Source organism: Oratosquilla oratoria, chromosome 3 (genome assembly GCF_046742065.1).
Source record: "Oratosquilla oratoria isolate Oo_2021 chromosome 3, ASM4674206v1, whole genome shotgun sequence".
NCBI classification, from domain to species: Eukaryota; Metazoa; Arthropoda; class Malacostraca; order Stomatopoda; family Squillidae; genus Oratosquilla; species Oratosquilla oratoria.
In genome coordinates, this window is record NC_134779.1 from 11,491,992 (window position 1) to 11,510,810 (window position 18,819).

The window sequence follows — 18,819 nt, forward strand, 5'->3', positions numbered from 1 at the left end:
ATCTACACAACCCCTACCTATTCTAAACCCACACTGTTCCTCACCAATTACTCCCTCTGTTCCTCTCCTAATCTTCTCAATCAAGACCAACCCATAAGCCTTCCCAACTACACTCAACAAGCTAATCCCTCTGAAACTACCCCACTCATACTTGTCCCCCTTTCCCTTGTAAAGCGGAACTATACAGGCACTCCCCCAGTCATCCGGTACTCTACCCTCTCTTAAACAAACATTAAATAACCTCACCAGCCAGTCCACCATAACTGTACTTCCTTTTTTCAGACATCCTGCATGGCATCCATCCAGACCAGGTGCCTTACCTGCTCTCATCATTTTAACAGCTGCTTTCACTTCATCATTCCCTATTTCTCCTCCATTTTCCTCACCCATCACTCTCATTTTCTTAGCGCTTCCAACCGCAACTACCTTTCCCTCCCTATCCTCCTTCACATTTAGCAACTCCCTAAAATACTGCCCACCTTCCTCTCATTGCCTTCTCTTCCATTATCATCTCTCCATCTGCACCTTTTACCTTTTCTTCTCTACTTGATTCGCCTCCTCTTCCTCTCTTAATTTCTTTCCAAAACATCTTTTTATTTCTTTCAAAATTTTCTGTCATACTCTTACCCCATTTCACATCTGCTCTCCTCTTTGCCTCCTTTATCTTATGTTTGACCTCCCTTCTCTTTACTTTGTACCTCATATACGATTCCCTCGTCCTATTTTGTAGCCAATCTATGAAAACCTGCTTCTTCTCTTCTACACCCTTCTTTGTTTCCTCATCCTACCATACACTACCCTTCCTTCTATTTCCTCCTGCCCTCCTTGTTCCACATACCATCTTTGCACACCTTATGACTCCCTCCTTGATCCATCCCCATTCCTCCTCCACTCCTACTTCTACTCTATCCTTCACTCCCTCCCACTCCTCTCTCAGCTTCTTCTTATACTCATTCTCCTTTTCTTTCTCATTTAAGCAGTTCACTCTAAGTACCTTCCTACCTTCTGCCCTTTTCCTCTTTCTCCACCTATTCTCCACTCTCAATTTACCTTCCACCAGATAATGATCTGATATTCCCCGACTCTTCCCTTAGAACATGTACATTCTTAACTCTTCCTACCGTACTCCTGGTCACCACAATATAGTCCATTAACACTCTATCTGCCACTCTTCCATTCACCACCTTCTCCCATGTGTACTTATGTTTGACTTTCTTCCTAAACACTGTATTTGCTACCATCAACTCTCTTTCGAGACACATCTCCACCAACAATCCTTCACTACGATTTTTACCTGGAACTCCATACTTCCCAATCACCCTTCCCAGCTTCGCCTTCATCCACATCAACCTTGAAGAAAACTCCTTTCACTCCACTATACGCTTACTTATCTCTTCACTTACTAGTATAGCCACCCCTTCTCTCTCTCGTCCTTTGTTCACTCCTGAGAACCTCCCAACTACACTCCCAAACTCACACTCGCCCCTCCCTTTCAATTTAATTTCACTCAAAGCCAATACATCTATCTTTCTTCTCACAAACATACTGCCTATCTCTTTTCTGTACCACAACAATGCATATTAAAAGACCCAAACCTTAAGACCCTGTCACACAGGGATTCCGCATGAAACCCGAATGCTTACCGCACAAAAAATGGCTTTGACGTGGTCGGGGATATACGGGAAGTGTTATCGGAACAGTAGTGATGCATACGGAAACTGTTAGTTAAACATACGCTATTTATTCGTTAAAGCTCTCCGATTAAAACAAAATTTCACCCCATTTCTGCCCGCTCTCTCCACGATTAAGCCATTTTTGTGCGGTAAGCATTCGGTTTTCATGCGGAATCCCTGTGTGACAGGGTCTTAAGGTTTGGGTCTTTTAATTTGGCCCAATTGCCCGAACGTTTCACGAATTAAACTACCAAAGCACGTATGCTCCCCGTCTGGTCCCCGATGATAAACGTGAAGCGGTAGTGTATTGTCCGTGATTTAGTAGTGTTCTTAAACCTCTTCACTCCGGGGCACATCGCACGTCTGGCAGCATTAGCTGCCCGACGTGCGATGTTGCGTCATAATAATCGTATTATAAAAAATAGTGCTCAATCGTTCGTTCTCTTTCACCCGTGAATTTTGATAACCATAGAAAATATGATGAAGCCAGTTTAGAGAGAATGGAGGTTACGTAGGTACGACTACAATAAATATAATCAAGACGCCAACGTCGGCATCATCGCGTACCCACTTGCTCCTCATGCCGCCTACGTAGGCGTCACCGTATGGAAGTGGTATGGGATTGTGCGGTATTTATGCGTCAAATACGGAAATCAAACGCGGAATGAACGGCGTAGACGTGAGTGAAACAGACGGTTTACAATAGCGATAGGGAAGTTAAACATTCGTTGAATAGTCGGTAGTCGGGAAACGATCGTAAAATTACCGATTTCTCCGTGAACTCCACGATTAAAACGAACACTTCCCGACCAATTCCGTATGCTCTCCGTCAATTCTCCGTACGATTACCGCATGGTATGCGTCAGATACGCGAACATATGGTCGTGCTAAATTTTTTAACCGTTCAAAGATTGCTCCGCGTCCAAAATTCCTCGGCCGCACGCTCCACGAACTCCCCGACCGAAAAACAATTACCTTACTATTGCTTCGCGTCCAATTCACGAATACAAAATATTTGTGCGGTAAGCATTCGGTTTTCATGCGGAATCCCTGTGTGACAGGGGTTTTAGGGTACTGGTTGGAAAACTCCTAGACCCTCTTATGTTTTTTTTTTTTTTTTTTTTTTAAGGAATGTCCGCTGTGGGGCTACAGGTAGCAGGATTCCTAGTTCTAACCGCCGTCCCGTTTTTTGACGCCTTTTACCACTCAAGTGTGAAGACTTGGTGGCAGCATTCTATTCCCCATCACAGGGTGGGCGAAAAAAGGAAATGGATATTCAGAAAAATGCTACAGGACAGTAACAAGGGGTTGGGGGACAGCATAACGGATGGACAGTCGTAGTATAATAAAAGTGTCATCATTTCTCTATGAATAGAGTCTTCCTCTATAAGAGACAAAAATGATGTGTGTCTCTGGTCCGTAGGGGCGCCCCATATAGACCCTAAAGTATCAACTTCATGCTACTTTGCCACAATAACATGCAGCCAATACCCCAGATATATTACATGTGTGTGTGTGTGTGTGTGTGTGTGTGTGTGTGTGTGTGTGTGTGTGTGTGTGTGTGTGTGTGTGTGTGTGTATGTGTGTGTGTGTTTGTGTGTGTGTGTGTGTGCGTGTGTGTGTGTGTTTACTTAGTTGTATCTTATGGGAAAGGGGAGCTAAGTTCGTGGAGTCCCGTCTTTGTATCTCTTCATATCCAGTTAGCTCTTAAATTCTTGTATTGTTTTTGCACACACTTTTTTTCATTTAATTTGTTCCATACATCCACCATTCTGTGGGGAAAGCTATTCTTTTCCAGGTCCCTTCTATAATTGTCCTTTTTAAACTTCTTTCCATGTATTCTTGTGTTTATTTTATTCCAGTTTAGTAAGTCTTCTCTGTCAAGGACTTCCATGCCCTTCAAAGTTCTATAGATGGTCAACAAGCACCTCTTTCTCTCCTCTGTTCCAGAGTCGGCAACTCCAGTTCTAACAGTCTTTCTTCATATGGGAGTTTTGATAGTTCTGGGGCCATCTTCGTAGCTGCTCTCTGGATTCTTTCAATCTTCTTTATGTTCTTTTTTATTATTGGGTAACCACAGTGTCGCTGCGTACTCCAATTTAAGCCTTATCATTATGACTAGTATTTTCTTTACCATTTCTACATCCAAGTAGGCAAAAGCCATTTTCATTGCTCTTATTAAGTTGTAGGTTTCGCTGATAATATTGTTTATATGTTTGTCAGGAGACATATCTTTTGTGATGATCATTCCCAGTTCTTTTTCAGATCCCTCTTTCATAACTTCTTTTTCACCAATTTTGTATCTTGGAGATATTCTTTTCTTATTCCAAACTCCATTATGCTACATTTTATAGTGTTGAATTCCACTTCCCACCACTGACTCCATTTCCAAACCTTGTTTAGATCTCTCTGTAATGATTCGCAGTCCGTTTCAGTACTCACTTTCTTTAACAGTTTTGTATCATCTGCAAAGAAGCTCGTATAACATTCCATTCCCTCGTCCATGTCGTTCACATAAATGGCAAACATTATTGGAGCCAGCACTGATCCTTGTGGGACTCCACTAATTACCTCTTCCCAAGTGTGTGTGTGTGTGTGTGTGTGTTTACCTAGTTGTACCTAGTTGTATTATACGGGAAGGGGAGCTATGCTCGTGGTGACCCGTTTTTGTATCTCGCAAGATCAAGTTTGTTCTTAAATTCTAGTATTGTGTTTGCACATCCAATTTGTTCCATATATTTATCACTCTGTGTGGGAAGCTGTTCTTTTTCAGGTCTCTCCTCTAGTTATCCTTTTTGAGTTTCATTGCATGTCCTCTTGTTTTTCCCCTGTCCCGCTTTAATATGTCCTCTCTATCAAGGCATTCTTTTACTTTCATAATTCTGTAGATGGTTATTAGGTCCCCTCGTTCTCTTCTTTGTTCCAGGGTTGGCAATTCCAGTTCGGCCAGTCTTTGTTCATATGTCAGGTTTGCAAATGTTGGGACCAACTTTGTCATTGCTCTTTGTATTCTTTCTAATTTTCTTATATTCTTTTTTGTACTGGGTGACCATATCAGCGTTGCATATTCCAGTTTTGGCCTTATCAGTGTTTGTAATATTTTCTTGATCATTTTCTTATCCAGGTATTTAAAGGCCACCTTTATTGATCTCAACAAATTGTATGTTTCTCCGACTATTTTATTTATATGTTTATCTGGCGACATGTCTTTGGTGATGATTACTCCTAGGTCCCTTTCAGAATATACTTTCTTTACTTCTTTTCCATCAGTTTTATACTGTCCTGATATTCTCTTCTTGGTTTTTCAAAATAAATTATACTGCACTTCTTGATGTTGAATTCTACCTCCCATCTCTTGCTCCACTCTGAGACTTTGTTAAGATCCCTCTGCAATGAGTCACATTCTATTTCGGAGTTTATTCTCTTTGATAATTTTGTGTCACCTGCAAAGCAGTTCATGTAACTTTCAATGCCTTCGTCCATGTCATTTACATATATAGCAAACATTATCGGAGCTAGTACCGACCCCTGTGGGATGCCACTACTCTTTTCTTCCCATTTTGAATATTTGTCTCTGAGCACCACTCTCATTTTTCTTCCATGTAGGAAGTCCTCCGTCCAATTCAATAGTTTTCCATGTATGCCTCCTATTGTTTCCAGTTTATATAGCAATTTTCTGTGTGGTACCTTATCAAATGCCTTTTGTAGGTCTAGGAATGCACAGTCTGCCCAGCCATCCATTTCTTGCAATGTATCTATCAATCTTGAATAGAAACAAATTGAATTAGTGGTACATGATCTTCCTTGTCTGAATCCAAATTGTCTCGGGTTCAGTGTATTATTCTCACTCAGATATTTTGACCATCTATCTTTGATGATTCTCTAAAAAAAATTGACTATCGTACTTGTTATGGACACTGGTCTATAATTTGTTGGGTCTTCCTTATTTCCCCCTTTATATATCGGCACTATATTGGCATTTTTCCCAGTCTCCTGGTAGTTTTCCTTCTTTGAGAGAGCATTCTATTATTTTGTATATTTTTCCTGTTAGTTCGTCTATACATTCCTTTAGTATTCAGTTTGCAACACCGTCTGGTCCATGTGACTTGTTAATGTCGAGCTTTAGTATTTGATTCCTTATTTCATTCTGAGTAATGTTTATTTTCTTCAGTGGAGGAAATCTTACTTCAACTTTTTTATCACAATTTTGTAGATTTTTTTTTCTCATTGGTGAATACAGATTTGAAATCTTTGATCATAATATCTGCCATTTCTATATCTTCTGTGTATTCTCTATTACCTTGACGTAATTTGTGTATTTCCTGTTTATATTTTAGCTTGCCGTTTACATATCTATAAAATAGTTTGGGTCGATCTTTACATTTATCTATTATGTCCTTTTCATAATTCATTTTTTCTTCTCTACGTGTGTGTGTGTATACCAACGGCCTTTCCCCCCTTAAACGGGAGGTAACCAAAGCCAAAGGCATAAATCCACTCCCACCTATTTCATCCCCACATACTCCACTCCCATTCATGACCCCTCTCTCCCTCTTTTCTTGGCTCTTCCTGATTGACTGGTCATCCCTGGATCTCGCCCACTGTAGCAACACACACACACACACACACACACACACACACACACACACACACACACACACACACACACACACACACACACACACACACACACACACGCATATATATATATATATGTATAGATATATATATGTATATATATAAATATAAATATATATATATATATATATATATATATATCTATATATGCAAAATAGACCACTTGGAAAAAGAAACTAACGAAGCAGAGCGCTTTCGTATATTACATCTTCACTGAAGATGTAATATACGAAAGCGCTCTGCTTCGTTAGTTTCTTTTTCCAAGTGGTCTACTTTGCATAAGTGAACACACGTACCCGTGTTCTTATTAGCATATATATATATATATAGATATATATGTATATATATATATTATATATATATGATATATATATACATATATGTAAATATATATATATATGTATATGAGAGGCGACTCCAGGTCATCAACGTCACTCGGGCTCATCACAGATTTCGCCTAAGACACATGCCTAAATGAAGGTAAGAGACGTAATGCACACCGTAGACTTTTACCTCTACCAAGCTAATACGTATTAGCCCGAGTTACTGGACAGTTTTCCGTTCCTTTAAGAATATTGTATAATTTAAATCTTTCTTACATTAGAATTTAAATCCTAAGCTCTGTAGAAATCTATTGTTTCAAGGAAACATTGAATTTGAATTACTTCTAATTCTTACAATTATAGATAACAACTTGGGCCGGTAAGCTCTGAGCCCGAGCGCATCATCAACTCAAGAGATGCCAGTTAGTCTTTTACCCAGCTTACCAAGATAATTTGTATTAGCCCGAGTTACTGGACAGTTTTCCGTTCCTTTAAGAATATTGTAGAATTGAGATCTTTCAAACATTGGAATTTAAATCCTAAGCTCTGTAGAAATCTATTGTTTCAAGGAAACATTGGATTTGAATTACTTTTAAATTCTTACAATTATAGATAACAACAAGGCTGTAAGCTTTGAGCCCGAGCGGCGGAGGCAGGATCCGGAAAAGCTCTGATTGGCCGAGCCGAGAAGCAGCTCGACTATCATTGGGTGACGAGTCAGGCGCGTTATATTGGAGCAATATTTATATTCTGACACAGCCCACCTAGAGTGTGCATACGTATATTGCATACGTATGCACATCTAATGTATGTATGAGTGTGTGTGGCCAAGGCCACACACACTCATACATTGGATCACCCCCCCCTTTCTTTACATTATATACATCAAGATGTCACCACTTACCATCATTATACAGTTATATTGAGAAGGGTGCATTCAATGAGATGTGCATGCGCATTTCATATACGTGTGCACATCTTGTGAATGTATGAGTGTGTGTGGCTGGGCCCACACACACTCGTATGTACAATCACCCACCAAACGGGCTCACACCTAAAGCCCGTGGGAGTCTCTCTCCCAAATTTTATAGACTAGACTACAGTAGACCACCTAGAGTAGACGAATCCCAGACGCTGAACGAAAATATATGAACTGTGGCCAGGCGAAATAAATGGAGCCCGAGCTAACTGGCTGTAATTACATGTTCATTTTAGAAAATCTAATACTCGGGCTAAGCCCGAGTAGCCTGACGTCCGGAGTCGCCACTGATGTATATATATATATGTATATATGCATATATATATATATATATATGTATATATGCATATATACATATATATATATGTATATATATATACAGTATATATATATATATACAGTATATATATATATATATATATATATATATATATATATATATATATATATGTATGTATATATTTCACCCCCCATCACTTTCAGTTCCCGCGATCTCTCCGTAATTACTGGTTTAATTCTGTTTGCTGTTGCCTTATATTGTTTTGTATTTCTTCTTTCACTTTCACTTTCTTTCCATCACTTTTCTTAAGTTAGTATGTCTTTCACCATATCTTCTGTAGCAAGTAAGTAATGTTTCTCGATGGGTTGAATTAAACGTATGTATAAATTTTCTTATTTTCTTCCCAAATTATTTACACTTGGCTTGTCAATTTACACCAAGGGACTCACGCCTGGGATCCTCAATTAATTTACTAAGTCAATTCTGCAGCGATGTCACTACTTTATTCATCCAATGACCTTTACTGTTACAAATAAGTGTCTCCCCTAAGGGCGTGACTTTTCTCCCATATACCAATATTTTTTCTACTCCACCCTGCTCCAATCAGAAAGACTGTTACAACGTCTTAAGCAATACTGCTTACACAAGCAATCTTGACATCGAGGCAGGAATGGCTTAGTTTACATATTGTCACATCAGCATTAAAACTTGTTCCCTAGCGGTTGTTTATAAACTTTAGACGGGGGAGCGAGATTATGCAACTCCATCACTCTGTGTGCAAAACTGTTCTTCTTCAGATCTCTTTTATAACTATCTTTTTTGAGTTTCTTTCCATGTCCTCTTGTGTTTCTCTTGTGTGTGCGCACACAAACACACACACGCACATCCTCACACACACACACACACACACACACACACACACACACACACACACACACACACACACACACACAGACACACATATATATATATATATATATATATATATATATATATACACTGTATATGCACAGAGCAAAGGCCTCTTCCCCTATACAAGCGAAGTAGCCAGCCAAGGCATCCACCCACTACCACCCATTCCACTCCCATCCTTTACCCTTGTTTCTCTCTCATCTTTGCTCCTCTTGGATGAAAGATCATCCCTGTTTCCTGCTCAATGCCCAGGTCAGAAGCAATGCAGTAAGACACAGCACATCCACAGCAGGACCGCTTCACTTACACGGTGACCCTCCCTCCTCGTCCCCTCACATATTTTATATGTATACATATACATATTGTAACTACAGAAAAAATTGAGCCCTTCCTGATCAAACAACTTCCTAATCCTAATACATCAAATAGACATGGGTCCCCCGACGGCATTATTAGTTTGGGCGTTAACAATATTGTATGTCAAGTTGTCTGTCCAAACCTGAAGCTACCATTTGTCGGGCAAATATTTGACCCGGGGTCAATTTGACCTTGGGGGTTTCGTGACCTAGACTCAAACGGACTGCTTATTAGCATGCTTACCTCGCCATGTCCCCTCTGTGTATCTCCTCCTAGTATACGAGTATATAAGTCCATCCACCCTTTTGTACAACCACGCTGAAGAGGATCACAGATAGTGACCGCAATACACGTATCTTCGAACAACTTTATTTTCTCTGATATTGGGATGTTTGTGTGTGTGTATTTGTGTGTGTGTGTATGTGTGTGTGTGTGTGTGTGTGTGTGTGTGTGTGTGTGTGTGTGTGTGTGTGTGTGTGTGTGTGTGTGTGTGTGTGTGTGTGTGTAATAGTAATTGCTCAAGTTTCACTGGAATCCTGCGGCCTCACAGAAGCTGTAAACAATCCTCTCATGTGTCTCTGTGGGAAGAAATATCGGACTATTATTTGTTATATTGGAGTGTGAGGAACCATTGAAAGATGATGGTGGCCCTGCAAGATGGACAAACGATAGGATAACCTACTGCTGCTGCCCATTTCTCATATCCGGTCTCTGGACGGGATATGAGATATCTGAAATAGATCTTTCATTTCTTTATTCTTAAACGGAACACATCAAAACAAAGTACTGTATGAATCTTGTGTTGCGTTAAATGGAAATTTACTCACTGTAAATATCATCAAAAAATGAGGGTATACGCCAGGGAGCGCGTTGCTTCACTCATACGCCGGCGCCACCCACGGTCTCGCCGAGCTACCTCCCACACAGTAACCCTTCCCACTCCAACCAACTCTCGACCGGCTCGATCAACTTACCCCAGCAATGAACTCTGTGGGCGTTCCCTTCGTCTCCTCCACTGACGGATGTTTCTTGAGGAGACAACCCTGGGAGTAGTAGCAACATTAGGGAAACGTGTCATATGCCCATATACCAGGAGTTGACATTCACGAATTGTGTTGGTAATTGGCCTAGTCTGAATCTCAGAGTATATTCTCTGGTTTGGTATGGAGTCATTCCCCCGATACCCCATTATTCTACTCTACTAAGGCACTTAGTACCAAAGACATCGAGATGCATCTTCAAGTCAGCATTATATATCCATACCTCACAGCTGTACAGCAAAACAAGGAACTCAAGTGTCTTGAAGATTCGAATCTTAGTCCTCCTGCATAAATAACGACAACGCCACATACTTTATTTGAGCGAGTCAATAACACTATGAGTAATACCAATCCTTCGACGTACTTCCTGACATGACCCACCACTGTTATGCACTACACTACCAATGTATGCCAAGCTTTTCAAGATCTTAATATCCTTGCCACATGCATGGGTAGACTAAACTAAGTCATCCAGTAAGCCCCCAAGCTTCTGGATCTTGGTCTTGGTCCAGGAGACCTGAAGTCTAAGTGATTTCGCCTCCCTGTGCAGTGACTAGAGGGCTGCAACCAAGACCTCCAACGACTCCGATCAGGTGAGACAGTCAGGTGAGGCGGCTGTCCTTTTATTGGTATCATGTAATTCAGTACTAGCTGTTGCGTGGTCGGATTATCGGCGACTTAACCGGCTCCCCCACTGATGACCCAGATGGAGGAAAAAGTTAACCAGCAAAAGGGCTGATGAACTCTGAGTCATTGGTCATCCAACCTGGTCATGGATCACTAACCCACGTGTTTACCGTGCGTGGCATCCCTGCAGAGCCTGGAGACGGGAGTCCTGGAGGCTGAGTGATGTCCCAGTGCCATGGTTACAGTGAGGTGCCCCCCTGGGACTAGCAACACGCCTCTTTGGTCCTCTATTCAGGCCAGGACGGGTGGCCCCTCTTGGCTCGGAGAGGCAAATCGGCTGGGCTGATTGACTTGAATCTGTGGGTCAGGCACGCCCTGAGTCAAGCAACTACCACCTGGGCCGACACCGCACGGTCCGCGGCTGTCATCCCCTAGTGTCAAGGTGGTGGGTGCGTATATCTTCCCATGACTCCTGGAACTATTGGGTTAATTAATATACTGTGTGTACCCAAATCTTGGTCTCCCCTTGTTGGGCTCGGTGGTGGCTGGGCTCGTGGGAGAGTGAATCACGGGCATATTTTCATGACAACCACATTAAGCACATATGGTGAGGAAGGGCTTGTAACCAATCCCCGTCAAAATTACCAAACCCGCTACGCGGGGTTCCGGGGGGTTGCAAATGAGGCACAAGCACGTTCAGTCAGGCCCGGGATGAACCTTCGGCGGGTTCTCCGTGTGGGCGCCTGGAACATTCTTTTTCTTTCCCAGGACGACCGACTACCCTTTTTATCGGCGGAGCTCATGAAGCTTATATTGGGCATTGTAGATCTCTCAGAGGTGAGAAGACAAGGCAGTGGTGAAAGCAGTAGCGAGGGTTACACCTACTTCTGGTCGGGCCGAACCGATGGGGTCCACCTCGCGGGAGTTGCTGTGGGTATATCCAGCCGACTACAGCGCATCATTATAAAAGTTACTCCGGTTGATGAGCGTATGATGCTGATGAGACTGAAGCACACCTTGGGTTCATATTGTAGTACATGCTCCTACTGAAATATACAACTTTGAAGAAGAGAAGTTCTATGCCAAGCTTGAATCTATAGTTGACTAATGCCCGCCACGAGACAAACTTATTGTTTAGGGCGACTTCAATGCGGTTACTGACACCTGCAGAACTGGCTATGAAGTATGTATTGGCCCCCATTGTTCTGGAACCAGGAACAGCAACATTTTTCTCCTGAATTTTGCAAAGTTCAGAAGGCTGAGGATTGACGGTTCTTGGTTCCAGAGACGAGAGCCACACCGATGGACATGGTACAGTGATGCCGGAGATGTGGCCAAGGAGATCGATCACATACATGTTAGCATTCGTTAGAAGGCTCCTACAGAAGTGCAAGGTTTATCAAAGTGCTGAATTCTTTGGGACCGATCGTAGACTTGCGGTATCAATACTGAGACTCTGTATCAAATCCAAAAGAATCCCGAAATGTAACCCACCTGGATTTCATCTGGAGAATTTCAAGGATGATATGTGTGCCGAGGGAATGAGATATAATTATGAAGTATGGTTTGAAAAAAAAAAAAAAAAAAAAAAGGAAAACGGGAAAGGAGAGTGAGTGCAAAGGGGTGCACACAGAGGAAGATGTAAGGCAGGGGTGTGCAACCTTTTTTCCCAAAGGGCCACTAGTCTCGACTCTGTTGGTATGGAGGGCTACATAACCTTACTATTTCATGTTATTTACTACGATCGAAGACATATTATGTGAGATTAGTTTGTTACTGATTTTATTTAAATTGGGATCACAAAAATAAGAATTGTCCGAAATATATGTATTTTCCTTACTATAAATGAGCAAATGAAAGACTACCGTAACTTATCATTATAATGTACAAACATGAATAATTACTTAACATTGGTTAACTGGAATCATTAACATAAGAATTATCAAACGCAGACATTTGCAAATGAAAGACTACCCTAGTGAGATGGTTGATGTTGCATTTGGGACACCAACTCATCAATAGCAAGTAATATGTTATTTTCTGTTTTAATATAATTAAAATCTGTACCTTAGTGAACGAAATAGAAAAAAATATGGTGAAATTGGTACACAAGAATATGAATTTAGTCAAACTTTAGGTGGGCTCTAGTTGGTAACACTCTCTCTCTCTCTGAGGGCCGCACTATAGCTTATTTATTTTTAGGAGAAAGGGCCACAATGAAAGCCTTTGAAGGCCGCATGCAGTTGGGCCGCAGGTTGCACAGGGCTGATGTAAGGTGTAAAATAAGCAAGTTTGTTGGTACAGGGCAGAATAGGGAGAAGAAAATACAAGGGAGTAGGGTGACGCAAATTCCTGGACAGTGGAAGAAGGTGGTAGATGAGGTGGTGTGGGTAACACGTACCTTAAGTGATTGATGAAGGGAGGGGGAAGATAGCTGCAGTTGGGGAACCGAAGTCCAGGCGATTTGTATCACATCTCGGGACCACTCGCCTTCCCTCCAAGGCAAGCGTGAGAGTAAATCAAAGAGGGGGGGGGGGTATGATGGGACAACTCATTAAGTGAACCGTCCTATAGTAGACGCAACGAGAACTGGCCACTAAGGCGGGGTTAGGGAATTTCCCGGTATTGCCACATCTCAACAGATAACACGGCCCGCACGGCTCGCCCACCCACCCACCCGCCCGCCCTCTCTCTCTCTCTCTCTCTGTATATATATATATATATATATATATATATATATATATATATATATATATATATATATATATCCATGGCGAGAACGTGCGTGTGGATGCAATGTTTTCTGAATGCAGTGTGGGGGCGTGGCCAGAGAAGGGATAGAGTGGCAACGTCGCTCTCTCCCGCACATATGCCATGTCCACGAATCGAGGAAACGAAACCTTTGTATAGAAAACATTGCTTTGATTTATACCTCAGTGGTGGTGTGTGACAAAAAATTATAATATAATTATATGTGGCAACATTATAAAATCATAAAATAAAGTTTAAAATAAAATAGAATTATAAGATAATTATATGTGGCAACACAGGGGGAATCTCCGTGCTCCGCCCTAATGGCCAGTTTTCGATGCACCGAGTATAGGCTAATGAAACCCAGAACTCCTATTGTGAGTTTTAATGAATTAAATAATTAAACACTAGAAATATGCTACTTGACATTAAATAAGGGTTTTAACAGTTGGCTTTCATACATACATCCTATCTATTCCCTGCGCGCGTTCCTAGCTTATGTAATTGTTAAAGTATTTGTACTTAATATGTGTCTTGCTTGTGGAGACGTCTTCAATTAGCGTGGTCTCCTGCTGAGCTCCGACCGGCGCTGCTCCGCTTTTGGTGGGGGCGGGGGGTGACGGCCTGGGCGGGCGCTGTGATGGGCTTGCAAGTCACTTCACCGACGTAGTCCCGGTCAATCGCACTGCACTCTTAGAGTTCTTGCTTGAGGGGTTTGTACCCAAATAATCGACACTCGATTGGCTCTCAAGGATGAAAATCCCCAACAGTCACATGAGGGAGGAAAGGACACGATTGGACTTCCGAGAACGAGCGGTCCGACCTCCTTTGATGAACTCGATGCTTAGACTGCCCTGTGTCCTGCGGGATGTCAGGTCAAAATGCCCGCTAGCCGGCTTCCGACGTTGCCAATAGTTCTACGTTCCCGCCACTAGTGTTGAAGGGTACTACGAATAATGTTCATGTGGGAGGTGACACAGTTCCAATTGTTCCTTGAGGTAGACACTGTTCACGAGCGGGTTAGATACAATCCTTATTATTCTAATTGCTTAGCTTAAAACAAATATGTGGCAGCGCAGGGGGGGGGAGGGGGGTGTTTGGGCGCTTTGTTTGGGCGCGAAAACCGTTGAGCTTGGCTATGGGAACACGAATCTAAAGGGGGGGGGTTCTAGATAATTAGAAGTCTCTCCCTTCGTTAAGGCACTGAAATTGATTGTCAAAAATGGCACGACAGTTGAAGAGGATAAAGAGGAGGAGAAAGGACAGGATGTAGCTACTAGAAGTCTTAAGGACTCTGGTAATTCCCCCGAATATAGGGAATTGGAGTCCGAAACGGGTAGAAATCAGACGAGAGAAAATGGGAAGGGGAGACAGCGAGTTGGGTGTCGCGATTTCAAAAATTGTGACATAGGGGAGGGGGCAAAATAAAATGTATTAATAGTGAGGCTGTTGGAATGCGAAGAGGAATGCATAATGGGAGTGAGAAAATCATGCATAAGGAAAGGAAATTATATTGTTGTTGGTCATGGTTAAGAAGTTCTTAGTTTAGTTTTGTATTTTACGTTGCCTTGACTCCACACAGTACTTTGATGGCTAGCAGTGCTGGATACTACTGTATCAATGCTACTGTGAGAAGAGAAAGGTTTTGGTCAGTTCGCCTCCTTTATTGTAAGGTAAGAATGAACTGACTGTACATGCGGCCAGGAGCAGATATACATATACGGCGCGGGTAGTGAACCGTGGTGCGTAATTACATAATTGCACTGGATTAGGTTAGATCGGGTCAAGCAAGGTCGCATTGTCAAAGGAGTGTCAAGTCTATGGGCAATTCATTCAAAGAATCTCAGTCGATCCTGCGTTTTCGGTTGGCAGCCCTGCTCACCCTTCCCCCGCTGAAACTTCAAGCCTCCTTAAAATATTTTCAGATTTCTTCACTTAGCTTAGTGACTATACGAGTTACACGAATTTCATTTACATCTATGGATGAAACAGTCCTTGTTCACCTATTTCAAATCTTTCCATCTCGATAGTACAAAGAAAGTAATTATAGTGAGTATAAGATAAGGAATATAATTTTAATGTTTATACAGCATTTTACTTATTATCGCCGTGCCCAGTCATTATGAGGCTAGTTGTAAAATTTAACATGTCTTCTGTGATATGAAATAGTCATGAATATGACTGTGCTTTCACAAATCTCAAAAAATTAACACATAAAAGAGAAAATGAAATGTTTATATGATTATCTTTTGATATCGGACGGGTGGCGGGAAGCACAGCGTCTTGCTCCTTCCCTCCACCTCAATCTCATGAGTCAAAATTGAACATGGCTTGAGTACATACTGCTCATGTTTTTTTTTTTTTATCTCGATTAGTTTACGGCTTTCATAATCTCATATTCATTATCTTCTCGAGTCCTTGAATACGGTTGTACCAACGTATATGGTCGGAAGAGTGACACTTAGATCGGAAATTGAAATATGCAGATATGAAAATTTCTTGAGTTGCATCGTAGCGAAGGGTGAGCAGTGCTGCCAACCGACTGAGACTCTTTCAGTGAGTTGCCTATAGTCATGTGAGCAACAATGTGCGCTCCACGCCACGTGGTTGTCGCGGCTGTACAATACTCCCCTCTTAAAATTGCTTTGGCTTAAGAGGGCATTCCGCATGCGAGGGGATGGCCACTGGCCATCTCCACTGGAGACATGTTGAGGTTGCCCAGGATGGCTCGATGAACGTTGGGCGTAGGAATGTCTAGCGTTGATGGCGGTAGCCGTGGTTGCGATGCGGCTTGCAGTGGAGTCGAGATAAGCCATCTTCGCTGGAGACATGAGGTTGCTCCAGATGGCTGCGGTGAGCGTTGGTCGTGAGTTGTCTAGCGTCTATGGCGGTGAGGTTTGGAGGGTAGTCAAGGCGGGAGCTATTGCGCAGACCAGACGGCTGTTGATGACGTTGACCAGTAACCTGCAATGAATAGGAAAGTAAACACCGAGGAAAGGCGTCCTGACGTTTGCCAGGACGAAGCTCCAGTCGTGGCGACTCCCAAAGGTGAGATGCAGGTATGCAGCGTATCAGATTGCGGTGGTCCAATGTCTTTTTTGTTGGTGCCTGTAGGCTGGCGCTGCTGCTGCGGTGATTATTTCGTCATTGATGTTATGAAAGACAGGTCGGACGGGCGCTAAGGGGCGCAGGAGCCACATCTGACGGAGCAAATTGATGCTAATGCTGGCTCCGTCGGCTGTGGGTAGGAGGCGGACGATAGACAGCACCTCGACCTATGGTATGCTTGGTTTAATGTCCCCCAGTGGCCGAAGGGAGAGGTGGAGCGGCAGCAAACAACAACTGGCTCATCTCCCACTTTTCTCCATTTTCTTTAACCATCTTCAATCCCTGACCCACCACCCATGCATTTACCTCTCGCACCACCCCATCTTTGTATAAGCTGAACAGCCAGGGCGCCATAACACATCCCTGACGAAGTCCCACCTTTACCTCGAACCACTCACTCTTCCCATTTCTAATCCTGACACATGCTCTACTACTCTTGTAAAAACTCGACAGCTCCTAGAAGCTTTCCTCCCATCCCGTATATCTGCAAAAACTCCCACAGTGCCTTCCTGTCTACCCTATCTATAAGCCTTTTCCAGATCCATAAAAGCCCAAAAAACATCCTTACCCCTTCCTATAGCTTTCTCACATATCTGTCTTACCACAAAAATCTGATCTACGCCTCTACCTGTCCTAAATCCACACTGTTCCTCATCAATTACTCCCTCTGTTCCTCTCAATCAAGATCCTCCCATAAGCCTTCCCAACTACCCTTAACAAGCTAATCCCTCTGAAACTACTACATTCACACTTGTCCCCTTTCCTTTGTAAAGTGGAGCTATACAGGCACTCCTCCAGTCCTCTGTCACTCTACCCTCTCTTAAACAAACATTAAATAACTTCACCAGCCAGTCCACCATCACTGTACCTCCTTTTTTCAGACATTCTGCATGACATCCATCCAACCCAGGTGCCTTACCTGCTCTCATCATCTTAACAACTGCCTTCACTTCATCCTTCCTTATTTCTCCTCCATTTTCCTCACTCATCACAGTAATTTTCTTAGCATTTTCCACTGCAACTACCTTTCCCTCCCTATCCTCCTTCACATTTAGCAACTCCCTAAAATACTCAGCCCATCTTCCCTTATTGCCTTCTCTTCCATTATCATCTCTCCATCTGTACCTTTTACCTTTTCTTCTCTACTTGATTCACCTCTTCCTCTCTTAATTTTTCAAAACATCTTTTTATTACTTTCAAAATTTTCTGTCACACTCTTACCCCATTTCACATCTGCTCTCCTTTACCTTGTGCTTTACTTCTCTTCTCTTTTCTTTGTACCTCTCATATGACTCCCTCTTCCTATTTTGTAACCAATCTGTGAAAGCTCGCTTCTTCTCTTCTACAACCTTCTTTGTTTCCTCATCTCACCATTCACTACCCTTCCTTCTATTTCCTCCCGTCCTTCTTGTTCCACACCACCTTTGCGACTCCCTCCTTGAACCATCCCCATTCCTCCACTCCTAGTTCTACTCTATCCTTTACTCCTCTCTCAGCTTCTTCTTGTACTCCTCCTTTTTCTTTAAAGAGTTCACTCTAAGCACCTCCCTACCTTTTGTCCTTTTCCTTTTTCTCCATCTATCCTCCACTCTCAACTTACCTTCCACCAAAAAATTATCTGATATTCCCCCACTCTCTCCCCTTAGAACATGTACATTCTTAACTCTATTATACTCCTATCTACCACTACATAGTTCATTAATGCTGTATCTACCACCCTCTCCCATGTGTACTTATGCTTGACTTTCTTCCGAAACACTGTATTTGCTATCAACTCTCTTTCTAGACACATCTCCACCATCAACTCTCCACTACGGTTCTTTCCTGGAACTCCACATTTCCCAACCACTCCATCAAATGGTTCATTTCCTACCCTAACATTAAGGTCTCCCAATACTACTACATTGACGTTCCTCCCTAATCCCTCTGTGCACTCATTTAAATCTATCCAAAAAGCCTCCCTTTCTCCTCCTCTTCTCACTACCAGGCCCATATGCACTTACAAAAAAATAATAAAAATAAAATGAAAAAAATAAAGAAAATTAAATTAAATTATAAGAGAAAAAATATATATTTTCATATGCTCAGTAATTTCTTAGTTGGAATAAACCAACTGTGACTATCAGGCCCT

The 18,819-nt window shown here is 42.3% G+C and overlaps 1 protein-coding gene across 2 annotated transcripts in view; it reads left to right on the forward strand.

The window, feature by feature from the left end:
- Positions 1-18,819, forward strand: part of LOC143020304 (uncharacterized) — a 54,829-nt gene that overhangs the window by 11,404 nt on the left and 24,606 nt on the right. The gene's annotated exons all lie outside the window — the stretch shown is intronic.